The sequence below is a fragment of the Hyperolius riggenbachi genome, chromosome 1 (genome assembly GCF_040937935.1).
Source record: "Hyperolius riggenbachi isolate aHypRig1 chromosome 1, aHypRig1.pri, whole genome shotgun sequence".
NCBI lineage: Eukaryota > Metazoa > Chordata > Amphibia > Anura > Hyperoliidae > Hyperolius > Hyperolius riggenbachi.
The window spans coordinates 295,388,876-295,408,278 of record NC_090646.1 but is presented as its reverse complement, the minus strand read 5'-3'; the positions used below and the strand labels follow the sequence as shown (position 1 = coordinate 295,408,278).

Sequence of the window (19,403 nt, the reverse complement as noted above, 5' to 3'; positions counted from 1 at the left end):
AGAAGACCTGGTGGTGTAATTAACTTAATAAAAAGTGTTCCTTGCTGGCCAGTGACACAGAGGAGTGAAACCCTAGCCGGAATCCTGGTGTAATACATCAAAGGTTGTTCTAGCTGGTCATGCTTAGATGATAATTAACACACCAAAAGGTGGCTTTCATCAAAGGGTAGCAAGGAAGCCAGCTCTGCAGGGGGCTGTGGGAACACTGGTATCCAGTAGACACAGTGGCACCGCTGGGGGGCAGATTTAAATGTATGTGGTTTATGATTTTGGTCTGTTAAAGGAAAACAGTGTAGAGCACAGCTATGGAATTCATATAGTCTTATTCGTTAAAATCTGCCCAATGTGCTGATATAAAATTCATAACAATAACCCGTCCGGTTATTGGTGTATGACCCTTCTCGGGGACAGGACAGCCTAACACACTCATGCAAGATGTCATATTAATCGGTATTTTCTGACAATTATGAATCTGCTGTCCGCCTAAATATGACATTTATCGTTTAGAAGTTGCAGTGTTTTACAATTTAAGCTCAACATTCCCCTAGGAGGAGGTGGGCTGTCATTGGTGGGTAATTCAGAGGGGGCAGGCGTTGCCACACCCCCAAACCAGCTTCATCAAAAGCACATTGCCAGCAGGCAGACTTCAGTCCTCCATCTTAACACCATCTTGGATTACAAAATATGCCTAAAGGCCTATGATTCTGAAACCAAGACTTTGCATTTCTTTTCCCCGAAAGGACATATTTCCATGAACTTAAGTATCTTCTTCCCTTTTTATTTTTTCATACTGCACTGTTATTTGTCTCTATAATTGTTGATTTTAATGATTTTCTGTATATATTAATTATTTATATTGCTTTTATAATAAACAACGCTAACGTCATTTATTTGTTCGGCTACACCTATTATTCAGCAACACAAAACTGAACCCTGGCTTCTGAAGAGTCGCTACTATTGTGGATAGCTAGATAAAATAGAGTGTGTTTAACCGTTTTCTATTTGCAGGTCTAGAGTCAGTCAGTCTGTGGGTTCCTCTGTCCCATGGTAACAGAGGTGGTGGCAGTTATACCCTGAAATAGTGTGTAATTTGTATTACCGTAACTCACAAGCTCCCTTCTAGCCGATATGCTGCCAAAATCCCAGCGGTTTCGGCGCACCGATTGCGACCACAGATTGCATGGTCGGTGTGCTGAAACCGATTTGAAGGCATTGTGCGGTCTGGCCACTAGGGGACTTGTGACAGTTACATAGTTATTTGGGTTGAAAAAATACATACGTCCATCGAGTTCAACCATAAAATTAAGTATAACACCAGCCTGCACCCTCACATATCCCTGTTGATCCAGAGGAAAGTGAAAAACCCTTACAATTATCCCCAAAAGGGAAAAAAAATTCCTTCCCGACTGCAGATGGCAATCATAAAAAATCCCTGGATCAACCTACTGGGCATGACCTAGTAATTATAGCCATAGATGTCTTTCATCGTTTTTTTTTTCTCGGACTAAATTCCCTGACATAGTTACCTTGCCAAAGGATTAGGACACACAAGAAATATGTAGCAGACATGCATAACAGCTAGTAGCTACAATTCTCTGGATGCAGTTGATGCTACTGCTATCTAGAGATGGCCCGAACGGTTCGGCCGCGAACTTAGTCGGTTCGCGTTCGCGGTGAACCTTGAACTATATGCTAGTTTGACCAGCCCCCTATACTACATCATTAGGGTCAACTTTGACCCTCTACATCACAGTCAGCAGACACAGGGTAGCCAATCAGGCTACACTCCCTCCTGGAGCCCCCCCCCCCCCCCATATAAAAACGCAGGCAGCGTCAGCCTTTTCACTCACTCGTGTGGCTGCAGTAATTAGAGAAGGGAGAGAACGTGCTGACATAGGGAAGGCTCTTGTGTTAGGCTTGTTAGGTTGCTCCTTCTTGCTGATACTTATTGCTAAAAAGCGCTCATCATCCTCAACAGCTCTTTTGAGAGCTAATGTTGTTCTTGTGATCTTTTTTTTGTGTGTGTGTGTGTGTGTGTGTGTGTGTCCCACAGACACTTGTGTGGCATATACAGCCCTGTCAGTCAGTCGCAGCTGCTGAACCTTGGCCCCTTGATAATTCCTACTGTGCCACTGCCAGGCCCAGCACATTCAGTGACTAGCTGTGTGTGTGACAGCTGCACATTTGTAATACCAATCACTGCATACCCACCAGTTCAGTGCACCTACCTACCTACCTACGTGAACGCACGCAATGATATACCAGTCAGTCGCTGCACCTGTTCACGGTACCTGTGTGTGTGACAGCTGCACATTTGTAATTCCAATCCCTGCATACCTATTCAGTAGTGCACCACCTACCTACGTGAGCGCAGTGTTATATACCACCAGTCACTGCACCTGTTCACGGTACCTGTGTGTGTGTGACAGCTGCACATTGTATTGATACCAGTCACTGCATACCTGTTCACTACACCTGTGTGACTGCACATTGTATGTCAAGTCAGTGCATACCTTTCACTTCATCCCCCCCAATATGGGCAAAACAGGCAGAGGCAGAGGCAGGCCACCTGGCAGGTCTGTTCGAGGTCGTGCTGTTGTGATTTCGTGCAGCTCTGGACCAAAGTACAGTGTTCAGAAGGTGCGTGCCATCAACCCCCAAGATTGTCGGGATGTCATTGACTATTTAACACAGAACACCTCAGCTTCCTCAGCTTCTGCATGGAAGCGTGACATATCTTCCTCCTCCTGCTCTGATTCTGGCACCCCACTTAACACTCAGTCGGCCGCCACCACCAAAGTGCCATCACCCCTGGGCTCAGCGGTGTGGAAATGTTTGTGTGTGTCTTCCTCAGATGAGAGCAATGCCATCTGTACTCTCTGCCACCAAAAATTGAGCCGTGGAAAGACCAAGACCTGCGTAGGGACAACTTCCTTACGAAGGCACATGATGACAAAGCACAAACTGCAATGGGATGACCACCGGAGGAAAAGCAGCACACAAAAGCAAAGCCACACACCGCAATGGAAGATACCAGGCCGCAATTATTTCTCAAAAAAGGTGATACCCAAACTGTACCGTGATGTTGAAAGGCAAGTGGTGTCATCTCTGGCACACAGCGTTGGGTCAAGGGTCCATCTGACCACGTGGTCTGCAAAGCACGGTCAGGCCTGCACAAAGACTAAGTCAGTCCCCACACACAGCATCTCTGCCTGCACACCGTGTGACTGCCTGCCCCAAGACTAAGTCGCTCCCCACACAGCATCTCTGCCTGCAGGCCGCTTGACTGCCTTCTCTGCCACCTCCAACAGGGTCCAGGAGTGCTAGCAGCGGCCGCTATAATAATTTTTCTGGTGCGTGTACATGCCTGCCTAATTTTTCTGGCTGCACTGCAGCTGCAACAACAAAACAAAAGGCATGTACATGTGTCAATTCCCCTTCTCGATCATTACCTTGCCTCGGTGATGGGGCTTGCGTATCACAATGAAGCAATGACCGACGGCTATATGAGTGTCTCGAGGGGGGGGGGGGGGGGCACACCCAAGATAATAAGGTCGTTGCTTCATTGTGGACAGAACACATTCGATCAGCTGGACAGTCACTGTTCTGTCATTGAGCTACCTCAGCCCGGTGACCATATGGGCTGGAAAGCCGCCATCACCTGCACTCTCGTCATGGTGCGCACCAGTCCAGCACGGCCGTCACTTCACAAACAGCTGTTTGCAGTCACTGCATACCTTTCACTCGCTGCATCTGTGACTGCACATTGTATTATACCTGGCAGTCAGTGCATACCTTTCACTTAAATGGATGGCAGACTTGCCCTCCATAACACATTCTCATTAAAGGATTTAAAGTTGATTCATCTCATATACAGCAGGGCATCGAAAGTCCTCCTGTATTGTTATTTTTCGTCACTACCTCCCTGAGTCGGGACTTGCCATGCCTGCTGCCTTCCTTGGATGTGTGGTGGTAGCCGTTCCTGCTCCTTTGCCCACAGCGTGCCTGCTGCCTTCCTTGGATGTGTGGTGGTAGCCGGTTCTCAGGCGCCCACTCCCAACCGGAATCGAACCCTGATTCCCCGGCCATTACCCGTGGTCACCATGGAACTGAGAAAGTAATATGGAAATTTGTTTATTAGTCACACAGTTGAATGAATGGCAGACTTGCCCTCCATAACAGATTCTCGTTAAAGGCAAGTGGTGTCATCTCTGGCACACAGCATTGGGTCAAGGGTCCATCTGACCACAGATGCCTGGTCTGCATCTCGAGCAATCTCGCCATGGTACACACCAGTCCAGCATGGGCGTCACTAAACAAACAGCTGTTTGCGGTGCGTTACACAGTGAGTTTGGTCTGTCAGTGTGAACCAGTACACTAATTACACTCCCTGATTGATGTATACACATGCAAGATGTTTTAAAGCACTTTAGGCCTCCAATTTAGCTTGCAATGTGATTTCTGCCCTTAAAACGCTGCTGTGCTTCATATCCAGATTTTTCCCGGGGACTTTTGACGTGTATCCCACTCCGCCATGCAAAACTCCAGGTGTTAGACCCCATGAAACATCTTTTCCATCACTTTTGTGGCCAGCAAAAATGTTTCTAGTTTTCAAAGTTCGCCTCTCCATTGAAGTCTATTGCGGTTCGAAAAGTTTGCGCAAACCGAACTTTTTGCGGAGGTTCGCGTTCAAGGTTCGCGAACCTAAAATCGGAGGTTCAAGCCATTTCTAGTGCTATCTAATGCAGCTGGTAATAACTATGGCACACTGGTACCAGCTTGTTGTGCTGCCCAGACACATTTACTCTACCCAGCTACATATATTGTCTGCTCACAGCACAATCCCTGGAAATTGTTTCAGCTTGGCTTTGAATAGTATGGAACATGGCTTAAAGTTTTTTCTTTCCTGGATGTTGTGTGCATTCCCATCACTTTCTGGTCTCTGTAGAGCTTTGAGTCTTAAGCTATATATTCCAATGCTACAAGCTAAACAATTCCTGACATCCACCTTCTACTAATGGAACAACTCATTGCTCTATTATTAGTGACATTATGCAGTCACCATAAGCAATTAATACTTTGCTTACATTAAAGGGAACCTAAAAAAACTCACTCACGGCTCCTCTGGTCCCCTGCCGCCAGCTAGTTTCATTTTTGCAGACTCGGAGTTGGCGGGTCGCCATGCATACCTTTGCACGCATTCTTGCTGGTGCAGGAAGCTATCACGGACATTAACACGTACATTCGCAATGCGTATTTTTTTTTTACAAATGTACGCGTTAATGTCCGCAATAGCTTCCTGCTCCAGCGAGAATGCATGCAAAGGTACATGTGGCGGCCTGCCGACTCCAAGTCGAGTAGAAACTAGCTGGCAGTGGGGGACCAGAGGAGCTGTGAGTGACTGCGAGGGCACAGGATGGCTGCAGGGGGCTAGTAGATGCCCCAGGTAAGTGAAACTAATTTTTTTTTTAGATTTGAGGTTCCCTTTAAGTACAGTTCTTCTTTAAGTAATCAAAAATGTTTTGGGCCTGTTTACACAGAATTCAAAGCAACCAGAGAGTGGAGACCAAGACATTTAATCTGCTGATCCCCAACTCTCGCTTTACTCTAAGGAGGAAAAGAAGGAAGAACAGCCTAGGATGGGCCAGAGATTGCTATAAGTTATCTTCAGGCCACTTCAAAAGACAGAAAGTAAAAAGATAGGTGCTACCTCCTGCTGATTACTCTGAAATACAGCCCTCTCAAGAAGAGGAGGTAGATGATGATATGCATGAGATGAAGTCCAGCAGAGCACAGGCAAGGTGAGGATGAAGAAGTTGAAGTTGCACAGCAACAACCTTGTACTGGGAGCAGATGCCTAAAACAACATAGCCTAACCCATGAGACCCTCATTATCAATCAGCAGAGGGACAAAGACGCAACAGAAATCTACCACTGTATGACCTCTATTGTCTGTTTGTCTTTTAATAGCTTGACTTCTGACACAATCAAGGGTATCTGCATCCTCTGGGGCCTTGAAACAAGGCAACCAAGCACTAATAATCCAGACACCACATGTATGAGTAACCATATGAAGCTACATTGCCTAGTAGACATAGACAACAGAGCAACTGCTTCACCCTTCTACCCATCTCATTGCTGTACCCGCATTGTCATACTCCACATTCCTCCCTATTTATGCCTCACAGGTAGCCTCTGTTGTCTGTATTCAGAGGGAAGCATTTTTGGCTAGGAGATGTAGCAGGACCTTTTCCTTTCCTTCTGAGAGACAGAGTGGCACTGCCACTGAAGAATGTTGTCAATGGCATGGTGCGCTTGACTTCAGATACATGCTTGAGTAAGCATGGCCTGGGGCTGTACATATCCATTGTAGGACACTAGGACAATCTAGTGGGCGCTGAGGAGCAGTATGTTGTAAGGGGTTAAGTTAAGAAATTTTTTTAGAGGCTTTCACACACACACTTCTACCTGTGCCCCATCTAGCTCCTACTCCACCTCTGCCTCAATCATCCTCCTTTTCCTCCAAGTTTTCCAGGACACACTATGTCAGAAAGGCCATTTAATTGCCTCAGATAGATAATTAGGTATAAACAAATGAACTTATACAAATATTAAAAAATAGCTTTTAATTACATATACATTAAAAATACAAAATGACAATACATCAAAATGAATGAAAAACAGAATAACAATGAACTCATTAACAGTCATGGCAAGAGTGTACAAACACTCCTAATTCCCACTTACAGTACAGTATAATCTCGTTATAGTAAACTCCAAGGGACCAGAAAAGTGGTTTACTCTATCAGAAGTTTACTGTCTTAAAAATCGCCCAGCATGCCCTGGTACGTTTTCTGCTGCAAAGGACCAACTCTGTCCTCCCATTGGAGGTACAGTACAAGCGCTTGCACGTTTGGTGGACTACAAGGTTAAGTATACCTTAAGGCTGCATAGCCAGGCTGGACAAATCACTAGTATAGTATCCAGGGCTCCTTAAAAATTGCAGCCTTCACTGAACAGAGGCAGCCACTGGCTTCCTGTGAGCAGTGTTGGACTGGGAGCTGGAAAAGCTGAGGAAATCCACTTGTTGCTGGCCAAGTAGCGGTAATCAGGTGTTGCTGCTCACAGTGAGGACTTGCTGCATGTTGCTATTGGGAGTGATAATACAGGATTACTGCTGCTTGGCCAGCAGGTGGATTTCCTCAGTTTCTCCACATCCCAGTCCAACACTGCCTGTGAGTGGCTCCGATACCTGTAACGAAAAATATGCAACGCCGGATGGATTGCGGAAATATGGTCGCATCCAATCCGGCAAGCGGACTTTCCAACGCAGGATGCGGAAATTCATCCGCATCCGCTGCGTAAACCCGTCCGAGCACTCTGCTCCAAACTCACCAGCATGCTGCTCACCAGGGCTCTGCCATCTTGCCTCTAGGGGGCGTGTGCGCATGACAGACACGCCTTTATACTCTTAGAAAGCGTGTCAGCTGACCTGGAGGTCAGCTGTCATTTTAGCCTGCTCTGATTGGTTGCTGCCTGGGGTGGAGACTTCTCTCCCAGGCAGTATATAAGGAAGTGCTTTTCAGTCACACTTCATCTGTGTTTGCGATACCCTGTGTCAGCACTCAGACCTAGTCAGCCTTGTCTCTGATATTGTGTTATATATTGGTTTATCGCCGCTATATATACACATATTATACTGTTTGATTTATCGTGTATGATTCTGTGGCTGTCTTGACTACTCTTCTGCTTCCTGATTCTGTACTTCGCCAGCCCGTACCGTTATCGACTATTGGCTTGGTCTCCGACTATTCTCTTGTCTCACGTTTCTGTACTGCTGCCGCCTGATCTGTTGCCGAACCTCATTTTGTCTGACCTTTCTCCCTTCAGTGGAACGTCTCCCACTGTAGGGTTCTATCAGAGGCTTGCCTCTTTGAGACCACCGCCACTAGCAAACCCTTACTGCTAGAGGCCGAGACTCCTCCAATCCGTCCTTTGGAGGATCTCACACACAGGGTTCCCATTCAGAGGTAACCACACCTCTGAGGAATTACGGTGTGGTGGATATTTCCACAGACTTGAATTTACACTGTATATTACTATTGTTGTCTGCTGTTCCAGCTTGCTGGAGGTTGTATCTCTGTGCCCTATAGAGATACTCTATTGTACCAAGCACCCTCTTGCATACGATCCTATCGTGTCACGCTATACTTGCTTTATTGGTGATTCTGCAGATCACCATATAATCAGGTATAGCATCTGTATTATTGGTGATACTGCAGATCACCAATAATCAGAATAGCGGTGCTTGCTGACACCAATCGTTACAATACCTCTGTGGGACTTGCAGTACGTGCCCTGAAAACATTTCGACCCACACTTGAACCTTGAATCATGAAGCCTCTCTTCAAAATTCAGCCAGTCATAATAAGCCACTATCATCTGTAATGCAAGTGGCTTAGATACCTCTGCAGGTCTCAACTCTCCTTCGTTTTGCAGTGAGTAAGCCTGCTCTGATCTGTGCTACAAGTGAAAGTAGCCTGTACTGTTCTCCACGCGCTACCAGGAACGTCATTGCTAACAAGAGAAGAGATACCCTGGAGTGCGTACAATCCTGTGGGAGGACTGTTACAAATGTTATCAGGCATCAACTCACTTGCAATCAGCCTAAATAGAGAGCAGCGGACCATTGGTTTTCACACTGACATATGACGCATGCACCACCCACTGTTTACTATATCCAGAGTCAGCATCACATAGGGACCAAAGAACACGTTTACTATAATAGAAGTTTTACAGTATTAGATTTTACTATGCCAGAGGTTGCTCCCATAGACTTAAAATGGAGATTGGCCAGGATTTGAAGAGGTAGTTTACTATACAAATGTTTACTATATCAGAGTATTTTTATAACGAGATTATACTGTACATGCTTATACAGTTATACACAGAAATGTCTGTAAGTCATGCAAAGTGTGGGAATCTTTACAATCTCATAGAATCCTCAGTGGCTCACGTAGTCCTTTGCTGACATCAGTGAATTCCCCAGCTCTGCAAGAGTTTATCAAGGACTTTATTTAACCCAGTAGCTAGCATTCTGTTCCACATATCTTATATCTTTCTTACGTATGCAAAGGATTGTTCCTGTGGTTAGGTTTCTGATACAAAGACCTATTATTTTTTTTAGCACACTATGCACATTCATAAGCTAATCAATTTATGTTAATTCATTGCAGGCTGATGGGAGTTTTTAAGATGTATCCATATCTATCCTGGCATTAGTGAGTTCAATTTTAAGCACTTTTGAAGATAAGCTGAAGTTTGAAGTTAAGGTTTTTTTTACCTCTTAGAAAATACATTCATTTCCATGAGAAAAATTATGTTTAAATAAAGATGTGAGAAAAATGTATCTGAATTATTATGTGAATATTTTTTTATTGTCACAGCTATGAAAAAAGCCTTAAAGAAGTTTATTTATAGCAGAGAAAGTATTAAATAACAAGCAATAAACATTTCAGTCGGTCAGTTTTGTTAGTTATGTCTTATGTTTTAATGAGCATATTACACACAAAACATGTTTTGGTATACATCTTGTGCCAGGTTTATTACAAATAAGTTACAACACACATTATATAATTAATTATATATTTGACCAGGAAGTAAAACCTCACCCATTAATTAACCTCATTTATCAGGGCCAAGTAACTCAACAGTTCTTGAATCAAGAAACATTATTACCAAAGAATGAAAAAAGACTATGGATTAAAAGAAGACAGAAAAGAGATAGGTGTGGTTTAAGGGTTTGAGACATTTTTTGATATTTATTGTCTTATTGTATTAAAATCTTTAAACGCTTTTTTTCAACCTTTTGACGCTTTGTGTGAAAGAGTTACATATTCTCAAAGATGTGGGTAGCTACAGTATTTGATCACCTCCTATTAAGCAGCCTAAGCCCCCATTGGTTACTCCTAGCTTCTTTTTGGAGGACATGGAGGGTAGAAAAAGACCCTTGTCGCTCAACATTGGTACAAGAGTACTTTGCAGGGAGAGGAGGATTTTCCTAATTTTAAAATCTTTGTGGTTCTGTTGTGACATAGTGAGGATAGGGTTCAAATGCTCACTACTGTATTTCTACCCACCAAATATCAGGTGAAAATATCATGTGTTTTAATCAATGGAATCATAATTTGCCATATTTAAAGAACAGAAATGAGTGTAACACTGTACATTTATAGGACTAAATTCAAAGTGGTGTTGTATGTGGACATTTCTTTCCCACCCCCTGTAATCCCAGTTAAAATAATGGTTCAGTGGCAAGGTTCACACCAAAATGCCCATGTGTCAATGACAATACAACGTCCCACTCCCAGTGTCTGGATCGCTAAAGTACATCTAACCTTAATGTTAAAGTGTCTCTAATTGGTAAGAATTTTTATATTATGTAGCAGTAGGGTATTGTACCGTGTTAGCCATCAGTAAAAGCAAGAAGTTTTAAATCAGGATGATACCATTTATTGGCTAACTACAAATGAATAAGAATGAACAAGCTTTCGGCCTTGCAGCCTTCGTCAGGTTTACATCCTGTTAGTTTGCAAGCTGGTGGTACAGACAGCTTATATACATGCAACATCAAAAGGGAAAACAGATATTTTTTTCAAGCATAAATAGATCATGAAGATGCCTTAATACAAACAGACCATCTAAATGGGGTAAGATAAGGATCCTTGTTTACTTCAAGCATAAATACATCATGCATCTATTCTGCACATTTTTTTACATTGTTTTATTATTCTGCATTATTAGAAAGAATAGCAGATGGAAAAATATTAGCCATTTTTATTCCATGCACTGTTTTAATACAGGCCACTTATAGCAGTCTCTGAACGTCTTAAGTGGCACTTTGGAATTATTAGGTGTTTGTTTTAGCAGTAGCCAAGTACAGTTAGTTACGTTTTGTGAGCAGAACACAGTCTGAGGGCTAGTGCACACCAAAATTGCTATTGCAATCGCTACCACTTAGCGATTTGCGTTAGAGATGTTGTGAAGCGATTTTTCAGAGCGATTTTTGATTGAATAAACATTTTTGCTTATTTATTCAAGCTGAACCACTCCAAAAAAAAAAATGCTATATGCAGCGTGTTTGCGACCTTGCTTGATTGAACAAAGCCTAACAGTCATTGGATGGAGTTCCCAAAAATTTCAAATTTTAATTTTCAACATTTAAGATTTTGCTGAATAAAGATATTTTTTTTAAATTATATTATAGTACTGGACCCAATGAATAAATCAAAATTTAGGAAAAGTCACTATAGCTTCTTTTTAAGTAGTGGTACAATATCAGCCTTCCATCAGCCTAGTGGAACCTAATCAGGGAAGAGAACCTAAGTTGATTAAAAGAAAAATGATGCTGTATGTTTATACTGTATCCTTTCTTCAGTGAGATAAAATGACACAATGCAGACACTATTTTTGCAGCAACTGACCTCAGTATGCTAAATCTGCTATGGAAAATGGATAACTACATAGCCTTGGATTTGCCCACAGTACCTTCAGATCACTTGTGTCAGGGAAAAATTTCCACTTTGTGTCATATTCATTATCATATATCCCAGCAGGTATTGCATAGCAAAATAACTTGCAATAACAAGGAAAAGCATTTTTGTTTTTAAAATGTACAATAGAATGTATATTAAACATATACTAAAGTTTTTTTTTTTTTTTATCCTGGATAATATTTGACATCAAATTGATTTAGATCTTTTTAAAGTGAAAAAAAAAATCATTCAGATCTAAAGCATTCAGATCTTGACGACCAGCTAACGCCGATTAGTGTAAACTGGTCGTCTGCAAGTTTTCATGGAAACGGCCGTTCACGGAGGCTGTCTCCGTGAACAGCCGGAGAGCCGCCGATCGCGGCTAGCCAGCAAAATGTAAACACGCGGGGAAGAAATCCCCGCTGTTTACATCATACGCCACTGCTGCGCAGCAGCGCCGTTAGGCAGATCGGCGATCCCCGGCCTCTGATTGGCCGGGGATCGCCGTCATTTGATAGGCTGAAGCCTGTCCTACAATGCGCAGGACGGATATCTGTCCTGCGCAGCTCAGAGGGGAAGGGAGAGGGAGGGAGAGGGACGAAGCGCTGAAAACGCTGCGGAGGGGGGCTTTGAAGAGCCCCCCCCCCGCAAAGCGTAGAGAGCCGGCGGCAATCAGACCCCCCCAGCAGGACATCCCCCTAGTGGGGAAAAAAGGGGGTAAGTCTGATCGCCCAGGCTAAAACCTGATCTGTGCTGCGGGCTGGAGACCCTACGCAGCACAGATCAGCCAGAAAGCCACTGGTCGGCAAGTGGTTAACTATCATTGTAGAGGAAAAGTGAACTCGCTACAGCCACCTGCGTCAAACCAAAGGGAGCAAGGGATCCAAGGAACTCAAACAGGCAGCAAAAGAAAGGAGGTCCCGCTACACCAATGGTTGGGTGAAAAAAGTCTCCATTTATTTGTCACATCAGTGGGTACACAAAAGTTAAAAAGCTCACGCATATCGGAGCTCAAGGCACCTTAATCATAGCTTACATGGTGTTACATAGCACTGGTTTAAATAGTCTAGTGCCATCCCCTAAAAAGGGGGTGTGGCCACTATCTTTCAAGTAACAAGCACATATATCAATATAAAATGGCCAAGCCAATATACAAAGTTATGTCACACGCATGCCCATGGGACTGGACATCAGTTTAACCATTTAAGCCTTTAGGACGTTGCTCCTACGCCCAAAACAGAGGCTGCTGAAGCCTGCTGTCCGTAGGAGCAACGTCCATGTTTTCACCGCCCCACTGCAGCTGTTCGGGCGCGCTCCCGCGCGCGCTCGTGCACCCACCCGCAGCAATACCGATCAGTGCAAGGGACCATGCCGTCCCTGCACTGATTGAGGTGCATTTAACCCCTTGATGATCGCTGTTCCGACGAGTGAACAGCGATCATCATACTGCACGGGCCACCCACTTTCTGCAGCCGTTCGGGCGCGCTCCCGCGCGCGCTCGTGCACTCGCCCGCCTCAATACCGATCAGTGCAAGGGACCATACCGTCCCTGCACTGATCGAGGTGCATTTAACCCCTTGATGATCGCTGTTCCGACAAGTGAACAGCGATCATCATACTGCACAGGCCACCCACCTTTCTATGTCTCCCCTGCGAGATCGTGAGCGCGCATGCGCGCTCCCGGCGACTCCTGTGATTGGCCCAAGAGATCATGTGATCTCTTGACCAATCAGATACCTCCCACCATATCGATGATCATTGTTACAGCTCAGTAACAATGATCATTGATAAAAAAAAAGACAAAATGCTGGAGGAAAAAAAAAAAGTTGAAAGTAAAAAATATTAAATAAATATGGTACACTCTCCCCTGTGATTGGCCCAAGAGATCATGTGATCTCTTGACCAATCAGACACCTCCCACCATATCAATGATCATTGTTACAGCTCAGTAACAATGATCATTGATAAAAAAAAAAGACAAAATGTTGAAAAAAAAAATAAAGTTGAAAGTAAAAAAATATGAATACATATGGCAAATCATCACAGTACACTCCCCCTCTCTCCTAAGTCAGCAATGATTGGTGCAAGGGATCATGATCCCTGAACCAATCATTATACCCTATACATGAGTGATGTATATTACAGACAGTAATATACATCATGTATTCTAAATATTTACAATGTTCATACACAGAAACAGTGTTTCTTTCACAGCAGCTCTATATTACCTCATATCTGTGATCTGAGGTGACAGGAGCTGCTGTGAGAGAGCATTTTGGTATTGTACACTATTTTACAAAGTTTTATAACTTGTTCCCCATATCATTCCCCTTAAAAACTTTTGCCTGCCCCCCTCCATAGCTAGTTAGCTAACCTCTCCTTACACTTTCAACTTTTTTTCTCTCTATTCCCTCTGTCTGTATACACGTCCGTATACACCTTCTCTTTACTTTCTATTTAAAAAAAAAACAGGAAAAAAAAACCACAAAAAAAACACACCCAAAAAAAAAATCCAAAAAAACAACAACAAAAAAAACCCTATCTTTCTAATCTGTTTATCTTATCTATCTATTTTTGTCCACCTATAAAATGGCGAGAAGGCTATATACTTTCGAGGAGGCTTGCGCCTTTCTGCAGCGTAGCAGCACCAGTGAGGAGGGGTCATCAGGCAGTGAGTGGCTCCCTGTGGAAGACTCTGACTCGCTTTCCGACTCAAGCTCGGAGTCAGAGCCGCCAGCTCGCAGGCCTAGGATTGATGGAGAGGAGGAGCAGCATAGGGACCCTTTAGACAGTTTGGCTGATGAGGAGCAGCCAGGTCCCAGCACAGCGAGCAATAAGGGCAGTAGCCCGAGGGCAGCCAGGAGGAGGGCATACTCACGCCCAAGGGCAAGCAACAAGCCACAGGTACCATTGGAGATCACCCAAGCCCAGTGGTCACCTCCTTGCATGGTGGTGCCAGATATCCCCATATTTACCCCATCTAGTGGGGTATTGGTACCCACCACAAATTTAAGGGCTATTGATTTTTTTGGTCTTTTTATAACTGATGACTTTCTACAATTTATTGTAGATCAGATCAACCTGTATGCTGCTCAATATATTACTGACCACCCCACTGCCCGATTTAATACTCGATGGAGGCCCACTAATGTGCTTGAGATAAAAGTTTTTTTAGGCCTGACCTTCAATATGGGCATTGTCAAAAAGTCTCAGCTGCGAGACTACTGGAGTAGGGATCCTGCCATTTCCACACCCATCTATTCAGCAACTATGACCAAAGAGAGATATGAGTTGCTGCTAAAGTGTCTGCATTTTAATGACAACTCCCAACAACTGCGTAGGGATGATCCAGACCATGACCGCCTCTTTAAATTAAGGCCTCTTTTGAGTCACCTTAACGATGTGTTTAGGGAGGTCTATATGCCAAAAAAACATATTGCTGTAGATGAGTCCCTCATTCCGTTTCATGGCAGGCTGGGGATCAGGCAGTATATTCCCAATAAATGCGCACGGTATGGGGTCAAGATATACAAACTTTGTGAGAGCAAGACAGGCTACACCTATACCTTCAGAGTGTACGAAGGCAAAGATGGTCAGCTGGAGCCTGAGGGGTGCCCACCTTACATGGGTAGCAATGGAAAAATCGTGCTTGACCTAATTAACCCCTTATTAAATAAAGGCTACCATCTGTACACTGACAACTTTTATGTCAGTGTACAACTTTTTAAACACCTGTTTTCACAGCAGACTGTAGCTTGTGGAACTGTAAGGCCCAATCGCATTGGTCTGCCTCTGGAGGTCACTGGGAAAAAATTAAAAAAGGGAGAGCAACACAGCCTCAGAAGCAATGAGCGCCTTGCGCTGAAATTTAAAAACAAAAGAGATGTGATGATATTGACAACTATTCACAACGAGGCTAGCAGAAGAGTGACATCACGGAGAGAGCAGATAGAGAAACCTGAAGCAATTCTGGAGTACAACAAACATATGGGAGCCATTGACTTTTCGGACCAAATGTTGGCTCCATACCTCGTTCTGAGAAAGACAAGGGCCTGGTATAAGAAGGTGGCCATATACTTAATACAAATGGCCATATACAACGCATATGTGATCTCCCAAAAATCTGGACATGCAGGCGCATTTTTACCATTTCTGAAGGAAATTAATAACTCCCTCATTTTTGATTCGGGCTATACACGCGAGAGGATGAACCAACAGGGTGTAGATGCAGTTGTGAGGCTTCAGGAGAAGCACTGTCCCGTAACACTTCCTCCTACTCCAGGAAAAAAATACGCCCAAAAGAAATGCAGAGTATGTGCCAAAACCGGAACAAGAAAAGACACCAGGTACCATTGCCCTAAATGTCCGTCACGGCCAGGGCTGTGCTTTGTGAACTGTTTTGCGAAATATCACTCTGTTTTTAATTATTAGTTTTTTGGGGGGGGGTTTTATTATTTGTATTTTTTTTATCCAGCTGAAAATTGTTATATTTTATTTTTCACTGACATTTCTTTAGAGTTTTACAACCCAATCCTTACCCTACCCAAACCCAATTTGCCTACCAACATGATTCTGGGATGTGAAAGGAAACTGGAGAGCTTGGAGGAAACCCACAGAAAGAAAACATACAAACTCCATCCAGATTTTTGGGGGGGAAAATTGAACCCATACTCTAGCATTAAAAGACACTGGCCACTTGGCTTTCATTCTGTTCAAATTATTTTTTTCTACTCTGCTGGCCAGGAGCTGGGCTTCTGACATTTGGATTAGCTGACAAGCATTCTCTAACTACTGACTTTAGGACTGATTCCACTATTCTTCTACTTCGGAATTTGCTGCCTGCTAGACTTCTGAGGGTGAGTTTCAATATGTTTGTCCTGGTCCTGAAAGCTTAGATCTATGTCATGTGAATTTTTTTTTTTTGTGCCAAAGTGAAAAAAACTGTAAAGAAATACCATTTTCAAAGTTTAGGTGCCATTTCGGCCAAACCGCATCATTCCAAATGTTATAAAATATGTATATCTGGGTCGGCCTGGGTCTCTAGTTTTCTGAATGGTGACATTTATGGCTTTCCTTGACTGTTCAGATGCTCCGTGGGCTTTGCTATGAAAGAATGACTATTACTTTTGATGCAAAAAATGGCTTTGAAAAGTCAATTGGTGTTGCTCGTGGTTAACAGTCTGCAGTGTGCCCAAAAAGCTATCTGATCATGTATGTAGGGTATCATTTTAACCGTGACAAGTGAGAGAATATAATTTGGGGTCTTTGAGAGCTTAGATCTATGTCATGTGAATTTTTTTTAGTGCCAAAGTGAAAAAAAACTGTAAAGAAATACCATTTTCAAAGTTTAGGTGCCATTTCGGCAAAACCGCATCAGTCCAAATGTTACAAAATATGTATATCTGGGTAGGCCTGGGTCTCTAGTTTTCTGAATGGTGACATTTATGGCTTTCCTTGACTGTTCAGACGCTCCGTGGGCTTTGCTATGAAAGAATGACTGTATTACTTTTGATGCGAAAACTGGCTTTGAAAAATCAATTGGTGCTGCTCATGGTTAACAGTCTGCTGTGTGCCCAAAAAGCTATCTGATCATGTATGTAGGGTATCATTTTAACCGTGACAAGTGAGAGAATAGAATTTGGTGTGTTGGAGAGCTGAAGGCCTAGGTCATGTGAATTATATTTACTGGCAAACGGAGTTAAAAGCAATACCATTTTTATTTTCATATTTTCTGTTCCAAAATAAAAAGCTTGTAAAAAGAAAACAAAGTGACAGAATTTAAAATAGTATACATACATAGTTACCTCAGTGACTGAGCTTTTTAAATATGTATGTCATGAAGGTATATTAAGGGTTTTTTTTTTTAAATAAGAGCTTGCAATCATTGCTAGGGTAAAATGAGAAAACAAAAAACACAACATAGAAAAAATACACCTTTACTTCCAAATAATATATTATCCCCATACATTGCACTAGGGATATAATTTTAATGTTGGGATTACCAGGACAAATAGGCAAATGAAATGTGTGTGTTTTATCTAGAATAGCATTGTTTATTTTAAAACTATAGGGGATTGGATAGGAGAAAAAGTGTATTTTTTCATTTTTCCCTCATTTTTCCCTTTAAAATGCATAGAAAATAAAATAATTACTGAAAACAAATACCACCTCCCAAAAGCCTAATTGGTGGCGAAAAAAACAAGATATAGATCATTTAGATGTGATGAGTAGTGATAAGGTTATTAGTGAATGAATGGGAGGAGCACTGTGAAAATAGCTCGGATGCATAAGGTGAAAAAACACTGAAGGCTGAAGTGGTTAACCTATGATGACACTGGAATCTAATCTCAATTATCGTTGCACTCTAATTAGATTTCTATCTAGGCTTTTGTCTGTTTTTGGTTGATATTATCTTGCAGCTATTATTATCATATTTATTTATACAATATTTGTGATTTGGATATGTGTTTTTGTATACAAGTGTAACCTGGCATTGTTTCTGTGCTTTGGAAGCACATACATCATTTATATTGATGTATGTGCTTGTTACTTTAAGGATAGTGGCCACAACCCCTTTTTAGGGGATGGCACTAGACTATTTAAACCAGTGCTATGTAACACCATGTAAGCTATGTAAGAAGTCTTGAGCTCCGATACGCGTGAGCTTTTTAACTTTTGTGTACCCACTGATGTGACAAATAAATGGAGACTTTTTTCACCCAGCCATTGGTGTAGCGGGACCTCCTTTCTTTTGCTGCCTATCAGGCATGGGCTGAAATTCGGATTCGGGTGATCCGGATAGTTGGTATCCGGATTTCACCCAGTAATGCTGGGCGGGCTGGGCGGGGGGGGAAGTGGAACGCATTGTGGGAGGCGGAGAGGGACGAGTTAAGAAGACGTCAGATAGGTAAGCTTGACCCCCCCAGCCCGCACAGCATTACTTGGTGAAATCCTGATAGTAACTATCCGGATCACCCGAATCCGAATTTCAGCCCATGCCTGCTGCCTATTAATGTTTTTATTAAACAGAGAGTTTTCCTTACATTAGAATTGAACTTTGCAATTATCCTGCCAGAAAATTTTCCATGGAAAATATAGTGACCTAAGCCGTGCAATTTAATTTGCTAGAGTCAAGTATTTAATTAAATTCTGTACAGAATTGTATCAGATGTCAAAAAGCAAAACACTGAAACTCAGTAAACACTTGAGGCTTGCATTATTTTATCAGTAATAATGCTAAACGTTCTTTACCTCATACCGATTAGGTCTCTTTGATGAGAAACGTATAAAGGTTATCTTAGCATATCTAATACCTTTGCAGGTGCTGCACTTGTTGAAAACAGATTCTTTTGTATACTAAGAAGAAAAGCCTAAGAATGTAAAGAAAACATTGCTAAAGTTTGTCTCCGCTTCCACTATCATCTCTTAATCTCTTAGCTTCACCCCTCAAATGTTTCCTCTACCAGTTCCCTTACTTCTTTACATAAAATGGTTTAACAGCAGCCCACATTACATAATAGTAGTAGCATTCACCCTCTCTTTTCTTTTACTGCATATGGAGTAAAGAATGCTTTACAATAGTGCTATATTATGAATTGACAATGGTTCAGCATCTGCAACCTCAGCCATATAATCCTTTTTATGTTTCTAGTGCAGCCTGACCTAAAATTGGAAAAGCCATGTAATTTCTATGGGCAACAAAAAATGTAAAGGTAAGCTTCATTCAGCTATGTTAAGAGTGTGTGTTTAAGAGTGTGGGAAGAGGCAAGTGCAGGCCAGGTATGCTTGCCATACTCACCCAGCAGGCCACCATTTAACCAATAACTTAGTATTGGTTAATAAGGCTGCAAATTACAAGCAGGAGATAAA

The 19,403-nt window shown here is 42.7% G+C and overlaps 1 long non-coding RNA gene across 1 annotated transcript in view; it reads left to right on the top strand.

Moving 5' to 3' along the window:
* Positions 1-19,403, top strand: part of LOC137508253 (uncharacterized) — a 62,613-nt gene that overhangs the window by 25,864 nt on the left and 17,346 nt on the right. The window contains exons 3-5 of the long non-coding RNA XR_011020479.1: positions 5,541-5,801; positions 9,237-9,281; positions 19,186-19,246. This is a non-coding gene — a long non-coding RNA (uncharacterized lncRNA). The remainder of the gene's footprint in view (positions 1-5,540; positions 5,802-9,236; positions 9,282-19,185; positions 19,247-19,403) is intronic.